Consider the following 12658-nt stretch of genomic DNA (forward strand, 5'->3'; position numbering starts at 1 on the left):
GAGTACAGTCAGGGGAGATCGCCCATTTTCCATGTGAATAGTTCCCTGGTTCCACACCCCTTGGTCTCTCTCTCTCTCTCTCTCTCTCTCTCTCGTCTGGGCGTGGGAGTGCTGCTGGCGGGTGGTGACGGAGAAGAAATAAAGCGCAGTTTTTAACTCCACAAGTTAACTCCACTAGCAGGGTCCAGCCCGCCACCCCTGCTCCAGCCTGCGCCGATGAGACCGAGCCATTATAATGGGGAGATCCCATGGCAAATGTTTGAGGCCCAGTTCCAGATGGCGGCCTGGGCAAACAGCTGGTCTCAGGTGGAGATGATGGGCCACCTCGCCGCCGTCCTGGAGGGGAATGCCTGCCAGGTGTTGCTGGATGTACCCGGGGACCAGAGGTACAACTACGCGGCATTGGCGTCGGCCCTCTGGAGGTGTTTTGGCAGGAGAGGGGAGGCGCCTGGACTGCTGTGGGCAAGGTTGGCCCAACGCTGCTGCCTAGCGTGAGAGCCACTGGGTCCAGTCGCCGCAGACGTGGCCTAAGTTACCCTACTCTCCCGGAGGAGGCCCACTGGGAGATAGTGCTCCAGGTGTTCCTCTGGGCCCTGATGCTGGGGGAGCGCTGACGGCTGGTCACCTTCCACCGCTGTGGGGAGTGGGGGCACATCGCTCGGGAGTGCCAGGTGCTGGATCCCCGGGGACTCCGGAGACCGTTGGGGAACGGGAGCGGGGCCGCCTAAAGGGGGAAGGCCACCCTTGAGCGAAGCTACCCCCGCTCCGGAAAGCCAGAAAAAGTGCTTTACCCCACCTGCTGTGGGAAGGTTTGGCCACAGCCGGGGCTATTCCTTCCCTGCCTCACCAAGGGCAGACCCTGCCAGGCCCTCGTCGACACCGGTTTGACCATCACAATGCTGCGGCCTGGTGTCCTGCCGGGCACCAAGGCAGCCGGACCCCCAGGGCGCTCACCATGCACTTTGGGGCTGCGAGGGTTAAACACCCCTTCTACCTTGCCCCAGTCCGCGAGGACTGTATCCTGGGGTTGGACTGGTTGCAGCAAGTGGGTAGTTGCCTTGACTCGGTCCGGCGAGAGTTAGTGGGGCAGGGGGAACGAATCAGCCTCGCGGCAGGCTTGGCGGGAGATGTCTGGGGTGTGTGGGTTGACCGGAGCAGGAAGCAGAGGTGGCAGTGGTGGGCGTCGCCTGGGCCTGTTGGAGCTGCGGGTGTAGGGGCGAGAGTGCCAGAGCTGACTCTCAGGATGGTCAGATAAGCTTGCCCCTACCCGAAGTCTGTAAGGCACTCTGTGGCGGGTGCCCTGATTTGATGATCTGTCAAAGTGCAATGAAATACAATATGCTGGACAGTATGCTTCTCAAAGCGCTTTACAGGATAACAACAATAACAACAACAATTTTACAAGTCCTGGGAGGAAGAAGATCATCAATATTAATAATAATAATAAACTTTATTTAATTTTATATTTTATATAGCGCCTTTAAAGTTTTTTTTAATGCATTTGCATTTGCACACAGAGCAGTGTTTACTTGAACATGGAGATGCCATACTGAATAATTCCTGCACACAACCATTCCAGCGGAATTTGCATCATTTGGCAGACCTATGATTCATACAAGTGGTGGTGGATTTGGAGACAAAATGTATTTACATTGGGTTGCTGTAAGTGGAGCACTAATAAGCCCAAAGCTCTACTTATTAATTTACAAGAGAATGCACCTGACAAGCTGGACAGTATGCTTCTCAAAGCGCTTTACAGGATAACAACAACAATAACAACAACGCTTTACAAGTTCTGGGAGGAAAAATATGATCAATATTCATAATAATAATAATAAACTTTATTTTATATAGCACCTTTAAAGATGGCTCCTCAAAGTGTTTTACAGGATAACAACCAATGAAACAACAGTGGCTGGGGGTTGAAAATACCTGTGAAACCGGTTGGTTCACAAACAATGTACTTTAGACACAGAGACTCAGTAGCAATAGCAATTAGCAATATCAAAATAGCAATATCATGGACACACAATTGACTTAAAAAAAAAACAGTTTTGTTGACAGCTGGTTGACACAAGTTTATCAGTGAAAAGACAACGGGCATTCTTCCTCCCCTCTACATTCTCAGAGTAGAATATTATTTATTATTAGCACAATTTATTACAGTGCTAAATTTATTATAATTGATTACTAATAGTTTATGCTAACACCTAGCTTTCTTAACGAGAGAAGTACTATCGTAACTAAGTACTGTACAGTAAGTACTTACTGTACTGTACTTAAGTACTACTACTGTATCAAAAAAAAGGGGTTTTGGAGGGGGGGGAGGTGTCTTTCGCTGGAAGACTTCTACTTTGAAAATACCTGTGAAACCGGTTTAATTCGCCACAGCCAGCACTCCCGCAGAGAGTGATGAAAACCGCGCTGCGCCAGGCGAATGCACATAATGTTGGGCTTTTGGGCTCAGGTGGATTTGCATCCTACAGTTCAACCTGCGGTACCACTGTGTACTGTACATACATGTATTACAGTAAAATGGTTGGAAGATCAACCACGTAAGACTTTGGTGCTTAAAATGTTTAGGGAGAAATTGAATATTGGTGTGTATTTTTTCTTTAAAATACCAATAACAGCAACATACAGTTTACATAATATGTTTATGTTCCTAAATTAATATTGTTTATGACCTTCGTTATGCTCTTCTGCGTTTTATGCTTAGCTACTAAAATTTCCTTTTAGTGGTAAAATTCCATATAAATATTCAATACTAAGTGGATAATGTGCACAGTAAAGAGATTAAATTATTAAATCTTTTAACTAACGACCAATACACCACATTATCTTCCGTGTCTCATTAAGATTGGAATGTTTTTTTTTACAAGTGTCAAAAGAAGCGATACACAACCTGTCTCCTCTATAACTCTTCAGTTTACAGAGAAATTCCGCCAGAGCCACACAACATTGTCCAATAATACTCTTCTCGTGTCTAATTTAAGTTAAGCAGGATTTGAGCTACAGACCATAACAGACCAAAAAACAGAATCCACATGCGATTAACAAAACATGTTTACAAAGAAAGTGAAATACAGTAATACTACCAGCCATATAGATACATAGATTTAGAAATTTAGATCCTTAAATTAATATCATTATTAATTTATTTAGATACGTGATTACATATTCTCGATTATAAAATAGATCATTCAGGTCCTGGAATCTGACTGGCTGACACCCTTCTGAAGCGGTACCATAATCTCTGGTATACGGATGCCCCTGAAATTTGACTTGTTACTGTGTGATAAATGTTAAAGACGTAGATAAAAAAGCTTGGATTCTCATGTATCTGGTACAAATATCTTTTAAAACAGTCTTTGTTGTGCTCTTGGGGATCCTTGTGATATTTTGAGCTCTGGTTGAATGATAAGTGTCGCAGTTTAAATAATTTTCGTTGTTAGAAATTATGAAACGCTCTGTTAAAAGCAAGGGAGTTTTTATGTCTGTTACACTAAAAGAAAATGCCCGACGAACTAGGGATTGGACAGTTTTTCAGTACGTGCTAAAGAAAAAAAGAAAAAAAGTAATTTTTTCCTTTATCCTATTGGCTAGCTAATGTCCCATCCTTGTTAGCTAGATCAACAAAATGCTGTGGTGTTACTTTTTGTCGATGAAAAAATAAAGTCTTATCATTTAAAATGACAGTTACAAATAATGTGGTCCAGCGTAATACTTTGAGTTTACAGCTTGTCCAAGGTCATTCATTATTAATAATATGAGTAATATCTTCGTTAAAGGCTTTGATGCATAAAATATTTCTGCATAATTAAAATATTTATGATAGAGGTACAGATGCAGCCATTCAAAATGCGCGGGCGATACCGCATTATTTTCCGGTACGCTGTACGCAGTCTACCGCAAGCTACCGGTAAATACCGCTAGTTACCGTAAATTCTCCTATAATACGACAAGCAAAATAATAGTATCCGGAATTTCCGCAAGGTGGAGCTAATAAAGCTCAACCTCTCATGTTTGAGCTGTGGCCATCAGTCTTTAACGAAGATATTACTAATAGTATTAATAATGAATGACCTTGGACAAGCTGTAAGTGTAAACTCAAAGTATTGCCCTGGTCAACATTCTTTTTTTCATTGACCGTCTTTGTAAAAGTAACACCACAGCATTTCGCAATCACGCATTTGTTTCCAATCATGCAAAGTACAGTGATTCACCATGCCTTTCACATGCTCATAAAAGAGATTGATTTAGGAACATAAACATATTACCATATGCAAACTGTACTGTATACAGTATGTATATGTATATTTAATGTCTTAACTGTGCCCGTTTAAGTATTGAATATTCATATCTAATTTTACCACTGAAGGGAAATCTTAGTAGCTGAGCATAAAAAGAATAGGAGCATACTGCAACGCGTGTGAAGGCCATAAACGATATTAATTTTGGAACATAAACATACAGTATATAGCTGGTCTTGGTACTTTAAAGAAAAAAATACACACCAGTATTCCATTTCTCCCTAAACATTTTAAGCTTCGAAGTCTTTAACTAATGTGATACCGGAGTCAACAAGCATACTTTTAGAATTTGATTAAAAGGGAATATAATATGGAATCGCGTATCTAAAGAATTTAATAACGGTATGATTATATTCGTGTACTGCGACAGGGCTGTGTAGGGCTGTTTCGCCTCCCTGTTCATGCGAGTTGTCTTGTAGCCTACTGGTCTATGTGCGTGACTAACAACGCACAGGTTGTGTGTTCGAATCCAGCTGGTGCTGGACTTTTCTTTTAACAAACATTTCTTCGAAAAAATAGAATAGCGATATAATGGACAATCAATTGACTTTTATATTTCAAAATATCGCAACATGATCGATTCTAAGTCATTTTTGATAACAATGAATAGTCATCTTCTTCCCTTCTGACAACGGTCCCTGCTTCTGCTTCCTGCTTCTATTGTGTGTGTGTGTGCAACAGAGTACATTTTTATAGAGAAATGGAGGCTGGACAGTATGCGTTACAATGTAAACATTTATATTGATTTAAATTGTGTTCTGATTTAAATCGCAAACGCGTGTTTAATTATGTGTTTTTTAATCATAATCAGGCTAATGCATTTCTACATTTTCTGTATGAACCAGCTTAGAGGTTCATACAGAAAGACAGCTTGTGTTTAAATTGAGTGTAATGGTAATTTATGCTTCTAAAGTCATGGTCAGCATTTATTATTGTACTGTGCTGTAAACTTTTTCTGTGCCTAGTCACATTATTTTATAGCATTTTTATTGCGTTATTAAATCCGGTGGCGCTGTGTGTTAGTTTCCTGACTCCCATGTCACATGGTCTGCGATTGAATCCCATGGAACTATGACTTTATTTTTTAACAAACATTTCTTTGAAAAAATGAAACGTTTCCCTTGGTCAGAGATTAAATAAAACCTCACTCGCACCAAACAAATTTATATTTCTAAATATCACGACATGATCGAATTTAAGTCTTTTTAATAACAATGAATAGTCACCTATGCGTTACAAAATATACACTTATATTGATTTGAATCGCGTTTTGATTTAAATCGTAAACGCGTGTTTAAATATATGTGTTTAAAGGCGATATACTGTATAAAAGCGCTGATTCCTATGGAGTGTGTTCCGCCGGGGATTCAAAAAAATTATTTTAAATAGGCTGATAAAGCTTAGACTACTGTAACTGTATTCTAGCCTGTATTACAACAGAACATTGGACAATGCAACGTTAATTGCAAAAATGCACTTGGAATCTGTCCAAGCCCTCCTACAAAAATTATTTAAACTGCGACACTGATCATTCATCTCTAAATAAACTTTATTTTATATAGCGTTTTAAGGGAATAGGTAATTAGATTGCTCATAAACCTAATCGCTTTTTCTACATAAACACAGCGTGATTGCTCTCTGAAAATGCTTTTCCTTTATATTTACAGTAGGCTCAGAACTCAACTATAGATCGTATTATTATAAACTTTCTTGGAAAAATGTATTTTATGTAAACCATGTTTGCTATTAATTCATTTAGGGCTAAAATACGTTCATTGTCTTCCAATCGAGTCGAGTTGACATTGGAAGCTTGCCACACCCGGACTGTTAAACCAACGCATTAGCACATCAAAGCCCATTGAGGGTATTGAGCCAGTATTGGCTTTAGTATTCCCCCCCTCTCCCCTCAATTCAATTCAATTCAAGGTGTTTTATTTGCATGACAGATGGGTACAAGCAGTGTTGGGTATATATATTGTAACGCTTACGGCCGACAGGCACTGTGTAAGAGCCGGCGTACCAGAGCAGCGCACCGAGGGAGCGTCTGCATTTATAACTTAGTTTTTAAAATTAGTCAAGCAATATGAAGCATCTCCTTTTACTTTTAACTCCCTTAAATACATTGAGCACAGCTTTCTCACCACTTAAGATTGCTTTTGATACCATCCTTACACAAAGCAGAAGGGAAATCTTCTGCCCCTTATGCAAAACCAGACCCTCCTCCCATCCCAGTTTACCCTCTTTATCATCCTCAAATGATAGAGATTTTCATCCTCAAAATCATCCTCGATTTTCAACTTAAAGCATTACTGCTTACTGGGTTTTTGAGGGGGAGGTGTCTTTCGCTGGAAATCTCGCCTGCTTCCACTACTCAACCCCCTCTCTGCCGGAGTGCTGGCTGTGACGAATTAAACCGGTTTCACAGGTATTCAAAGCAGGAAGTACAGTGTTAAGTGGTAGCTGGGCTTTTGTTGCAGAGTTGCTGCAAGATGTTAACAGTAAAAAAAGGTATTTAGAAATGAGTTATTTCAAGAAGAAAATTTTCAGAATAATTGCAAATCTAGCAGGATAGAGAAAGCACAGAAAACAGGCAGTTAGATTGATCAGATTAGTATGAAAAGTTATTTAGCAAAGGGAATGAGAAGAGTGACAAACTAGTATGCTTTAGATCTTTTTATCTGAACCAGGGAAAACTGATCATGTTTCTCTATAACAATAATAAAAAACTTTATTTTATATATCACCTTTAAAAGTGGCATCTCAAAGCAATACAGTAGATATAAAAACAGATAAAAGGACCACAGATTACAAAGTAAATACATATAAGAAAGACAAGCAGTTAGAGGTGCTACCAAAATTTGAAAATGAAGCAGATACAGACACTAAGTCTTCTGAAAAGAAAGGTTCTGGGGTTAGATTTAAATGCACTCAGGATAAGTGACTGATATCACTGGGAATACAAATTGAGAGCTCTGGGGTGCAGCTAGAGAAGACCCTGTCACCCACAGAATGTAGATGTACTTGAGGACAGCTAGAAGACCAGAGTCAGACAGACAAGGTGGGGAGTAGACAGATAATAAGCCATATACTGTAGGTACTGAATGAGGATGAGGATTTTGAAGTTAACTCGAAACCTGATAGATAACCAATGCAAGGACTTGAAAACAGGTGTAATGCATCCCTGATAGGATTCTCGCTGTCATATTCTGAACATATTGAAGATTGCTCAGTGTGGATTTAATTTCCCCAGTGAACAGGATGTGCATTTATTAATTCTAGAAAAAAAGCCTTTCTTGATTTCTTTAGTTCTTAGTTTCTCTAGTTCCCTTTAAAATAAACTTTTTTTCCACAATGCAGAGTATTACATGGGCAGTATTTACACATGAAATTTGTGATTTCAAGAAATTAACACAAGCAGCTTTTGGAGATTTAAGTGTTGGCTGAGTTATTGCAAGATAAAAGACTAGAGATGTTGGTAAGAAGAAGATAATTTTGGGATAGCTGAGGAATACACTGATAACTAGAAGACTTCCTAATGGGGTTAGGCATACTTTTGATGAAGATGATGAAGTTAACAGACTGTATGTTTACATAGATACTGAAATGAGGATTGTATTTTAGATTTTGTGTAGTTGCTAGCTTGAACTGTGTGTTGGATGCACATGAATTGAAGGAATGGGCAAACATAGCTGATGCGGATCCACAGAGCCAACATATTAAGATGTTTATAATTAGAGGCAATTTGTTTAAATAACTAGGTATGGATACTGATGTGCAAGAGAGGTAGAAAAGCAGTTTCCTTAAGCCAGCACTATAAAATATTGTATTCTCAGTGAGATGCTGCCATTTCATAGTGGGTTTCTAACACTGTGTATAGTTCCATCCACACAGTGCCTTTACTTCCATCCATTTCTAATCTCTTTATCCAGTACAGAGGATTTGGAGCCTATCCCAGTAAACGACGGACACAAGGCAGAATACACCCTTGACATAGCGCCAGTCCATCACAGGACAGACAGACACAAACACACACACACCAGGGCCAGTTTAAATCTAACCTCAGAACCTTTCTTTTCAGAAGACTTAGTGTCTGTATCTGCTTCATTTTCTAATTTTGGTAGCACCTCTAACTGCTTGTCTTTCTTATATGCATTTACTTTGTAATCTGTGGTCCTTTTATCTGTTTTTACATCTACTGTATTGCTTTGAGATGCCACCTTTAATGGTGATATATCAAATAAAGTTTTTTTATTATTGTTATAGGGAAACATGATCAGATTTTCCGTGGTTCAGAAAAAAAGATCTAAAGTATACTAGGTTGTCACTCTTCTCATTCCCTTTGCTAAATGACTTTTCATACTAATCTGATCAATCTAACTGCCAGTTTTCTGTGCTTTCTCTATCCTGCTAGATTTGCAATTATTCTGAAAATGTTCATCTTGAAATAACTCATTTCTAAATACCTTTTTCACTGTTAACATCTTGCAGCAACTCTGCAACAAAATATACACTTAGCTCAACCTGACAGTTCATCCTGCTACCAACATTAAATAAAACAAATCTTAAGATTTCTATATTTATGTCTTTATTTAGTGGTTTCATTAGTGACAAAGGCTAAACCTTCTTGGAAAAATGTCTTTTATGTGTTGCGGAAAGTTATAAATGCAGACGCTCCCTCGGTGCGCTGCTCTGGTAAGCCGGCTCTTACACAGTGCCTGTCGGCCGTAAGCGTTACAATATACATACCCAACACTGCTTGTACCCATCTGTCATGCAAATAAAACACCTTGAATTGAATTGAATTGAGGGGAGAGGGGGGGAATACTAAAGCCAATACTGGCTCAATACCCTCAATGGGCTTTGACGTGCTAATGCGTTGGTTTAACAGTCCGGGTGTGGCAAGCTTCCAATGTCAACTCGACTCGATTGGAAGACAATGAACGTATTTTAGCCCTAAATGAATTAATAGCAAACATGGTTTACATAAAATACATTTTTCCAAGAAAGTTTATAATAATACGATCTATAGTTGAAATCTGAGCCTACTGTAAATATAAAGGAAAATAATTTTCAGAGAGCAATCACGCTGTGTTTATGTAGAAAAAGCGATTAGGTTTATGAGCAATCTAATTACCTATTCGCTTAAAACGCTATATAAAATAAAGTTTATTTAGAGATGAATGATCAGTGTCGCAGTTTAAATAATTTTTGTAGGAGGGCTTGGACAGATTCCAAGTGCATTTTTGCAATTTACGTTGCATTGTCCAATGTTCTCTTGTAATACAGGCTAGAATACAGTTACAGTAGTCTAAGCTTTATCAGCCTATTTAAAATATTTTTTTTGAATCCCCGGCGGAACACACTCCATAGGAATCAGCGCTTTTATACAGTATATCGCCTTTAAACACATATATTTAAACACGCGTTTACGATTTAAATCAAAACGCGATTCAAATCAATATAAATGTATATTTTGTAACGCATAGGTGACTATTCATTGTTATTAAAAAGACTTAAATTCGATCATGTCGTGATATTTAGAAATATAAATTTGTTTGGTGCGAGTGAGGTTTTATTTAATCTCTGACCAAGGGAAACGTTTCATTTTTTCAAAGAAATGTTTTTTAAAAAATAAAGTCATAGTTCCATGGGATTCAATCACAGACCATGTGACATGGGAGTCAGGAAACTAACACACAGCGCCACCGGATTTATTAACGCAATAAAAACGCTATAAAATAATGTGACTAGGCACAGATAAAGTTTACAGCACAGTACAATAATAAATGCTGACCATGACTTTAGAAGCATAAATTACCTTACACTCAATTTAAACACAAGCTGTCTTTAGCCCTCTAAGCTGGTTCATACAGAAATGTAGAGATCCAGGCTCAGAACACACGGTTTCATTAGCGAATACATATGCAGGACAACTAGAGAAGACGTTTTACAGAGGATGGATTTTTAGAAACATCCCATCAGTGACATCACTGAAGTCAACTCCTAGGTACTGTAACTGTCATGTGGATAGTTTCACAAGAATCAGACAAAGGTTTAAGCATCGCTTGTTCTAGATAAAACTACAAAAAAAAACAACCCATAATGTACTTCTTTGCGGCTCTGTTTGCCCAAATCATATAATCATATATGAACCAGCTTAGAGGTTCATACAGAAAATGTAGAAATGCATTAGCCTGATTATGATTAAAAAACACATAATTAGACACGCGTTTGCGATTTAAATCAGAACACGATTTAAATCAATATAAATGTTTATATTGTAACGCATACTGTCCAGCCTCCATTTCTCTATAAAAATTTACTCTGTTGCACACACACACACAATAGAAGCAGGAACCGCTGTCAGAAGGGAAGAAGGTGACTATTCATTGTTATCAAAAATGACTTAGAATCAATCATGTTGCGATATTTTGAAATATAAAAGTCAATTGATTGTCCATAATATCGCAATTCTATTTTTTCGAAGAAATGTTTGTTAAAAGAAAAGTCCAGCACCAGCTGGATTCGAACACACAACCTGTGCGTTGTTAGTCACGCACCTAGACCAGTAGGCTACAAGACAACTCGGATGAACAGGGAGGCGAAACAGCCCTACACAGCCCTGTCGCAGTACACGAATATAATCATACCGTTATTAAATTCTTTAGATACGCGATTCCATATTATATTCCCTATTAATCAAATTCTAAAAGTATGCTTGTTGACTCCAGTATCACGTTAGTTAAAGACTTCGAAGCTTAAAATGTTTAGGGAGAAATGGAATACTGGTGTGTATTTTTTTCTTTAAAGTACCAAGACCAGCTATATACTGTATGTTTATGTTCCAAAATTAATATCGTTTATGGCCTTCACACGCGTTACAGTATGCTCCTATTCTTTTTATGCTCAGCTACTAAGATTTCCCTTCAGTGGTAAAATTCAATATCTACAACGGGCACAGTAAAGACGTTTACAGTTAGTCTTTCTACGACAGACCAACGGACCACGAGTGCCCCTGTCGGTCAACCAATCACGTACTGCGTCATCTTGTGTCATGATACGCGATACCGCAGCCAATTACCTGCGGTACGTGTCTGTACCGCGCACTTTGAATGGCTGCATCTGTAGGTTGTGTACTTTTGCCCAACTGAGCAATCTGGCTTTCATAAAATATACCAACTTTTTAATGACTGTTGATTAACATGCTGTAATACATAGTTTAAATTTAAAAGCTCAAATGCTGTGCATGAGAGGTTAAGCATTATTAGCTCCTCCTGGCGGTTTTACAAGGTGATTCTCGATACTTTCCTGTATGACGTCAAATGACGCGATATACCACGTGATACTGCGTGAAACTGCGTTTTGATGCGACACGCCCACCGGGGTATACCGCGAAATACCCCACTCGTTTTGAATGGCTGCATCTGTACATAGTGAATGCTGTGAAAACAGTCACAATGTACTTTGTACACACAGCAAGTGTTTTTGTAACTCTAGGAGGTTTTGTGAAAAAGCTACAGGATTGCCAAAATCATGTTCGAACTTCAAGGTGTGGTTACCGCATTGTTATCTCAATCACCTGCTAATTCGTTTTACACCACAGGAAGACAGGAGAATGTGATTGTACTCTATCTGTACGGAATGTGTGCTGCGCTTTCAACATTAAAGTGTTTAAAATGTAAAATTAAAAAGTTAAAAAAACTTGCAGCTTACTCAAAGATTCTAAGATAATCACGAGAAAGTGTATTGCATGTCTAATGGTCTAACCCCATTTTCCCTGTTTTGATTAAAATCGCAAACGCATGTTTAATTAAATGCCTTTATTGATTCATAATCTGACAATGCAATGTAAATCGTTATCTTTGCCTTCTAAATCCCTTAATTAACTTTAAGCATAGCTTTCTCACCATTTAGATTTATTTTCATACCATTGTTAAACAAAGCAGGAGCGTATAGTACTTGATCATGGGATCAAACATGGAATGATTAGATTGTAATCATTTTTATTTAAATACATTTTAGAAAAGTGTCATCTATACAAAAAATTTGCATTTAATACCACTCGATAGTTATATTAATAAAGATAAGCTCTCTAGTAAAGCTCAGATCAAAGATCAAACAGCAATATCTCACACACTGGGACAGATCTGTGATATGGTTGAATGTGAATTGTGGCACTCTAGCAGGCTAGCTGTTATCTGTGTGGTTTGGGTCGGCTGGCTGTGCCGAAAAAAAAAAACTCTTAAGCATACTGTAGTTTTTGTTAACTTTATCAGTGAAAAGACCAAGGGCACTTTTCCTCTGCCCCTACATTCTCAGAGTAGAATAGGTGTACAGTACCTTCC

The sequence above is a fragment of the Lepisosteus platostomus genome, chromosome 2 (assembly GCF_059453375.1).
Source record: "Lepisosteus platostomus isolate fLepPlt1 chromosome 2, fLepPlt1.hap1, whole genome shotgun sequence".
Taxonomy (NCBI): domain Eukaryota; kingdom Metazoa; phylum Chordata; class Actinopteri; order Semionotiformes; family Lepisosteidae; genus Lepisosteus; species Lepisosteus platostomus.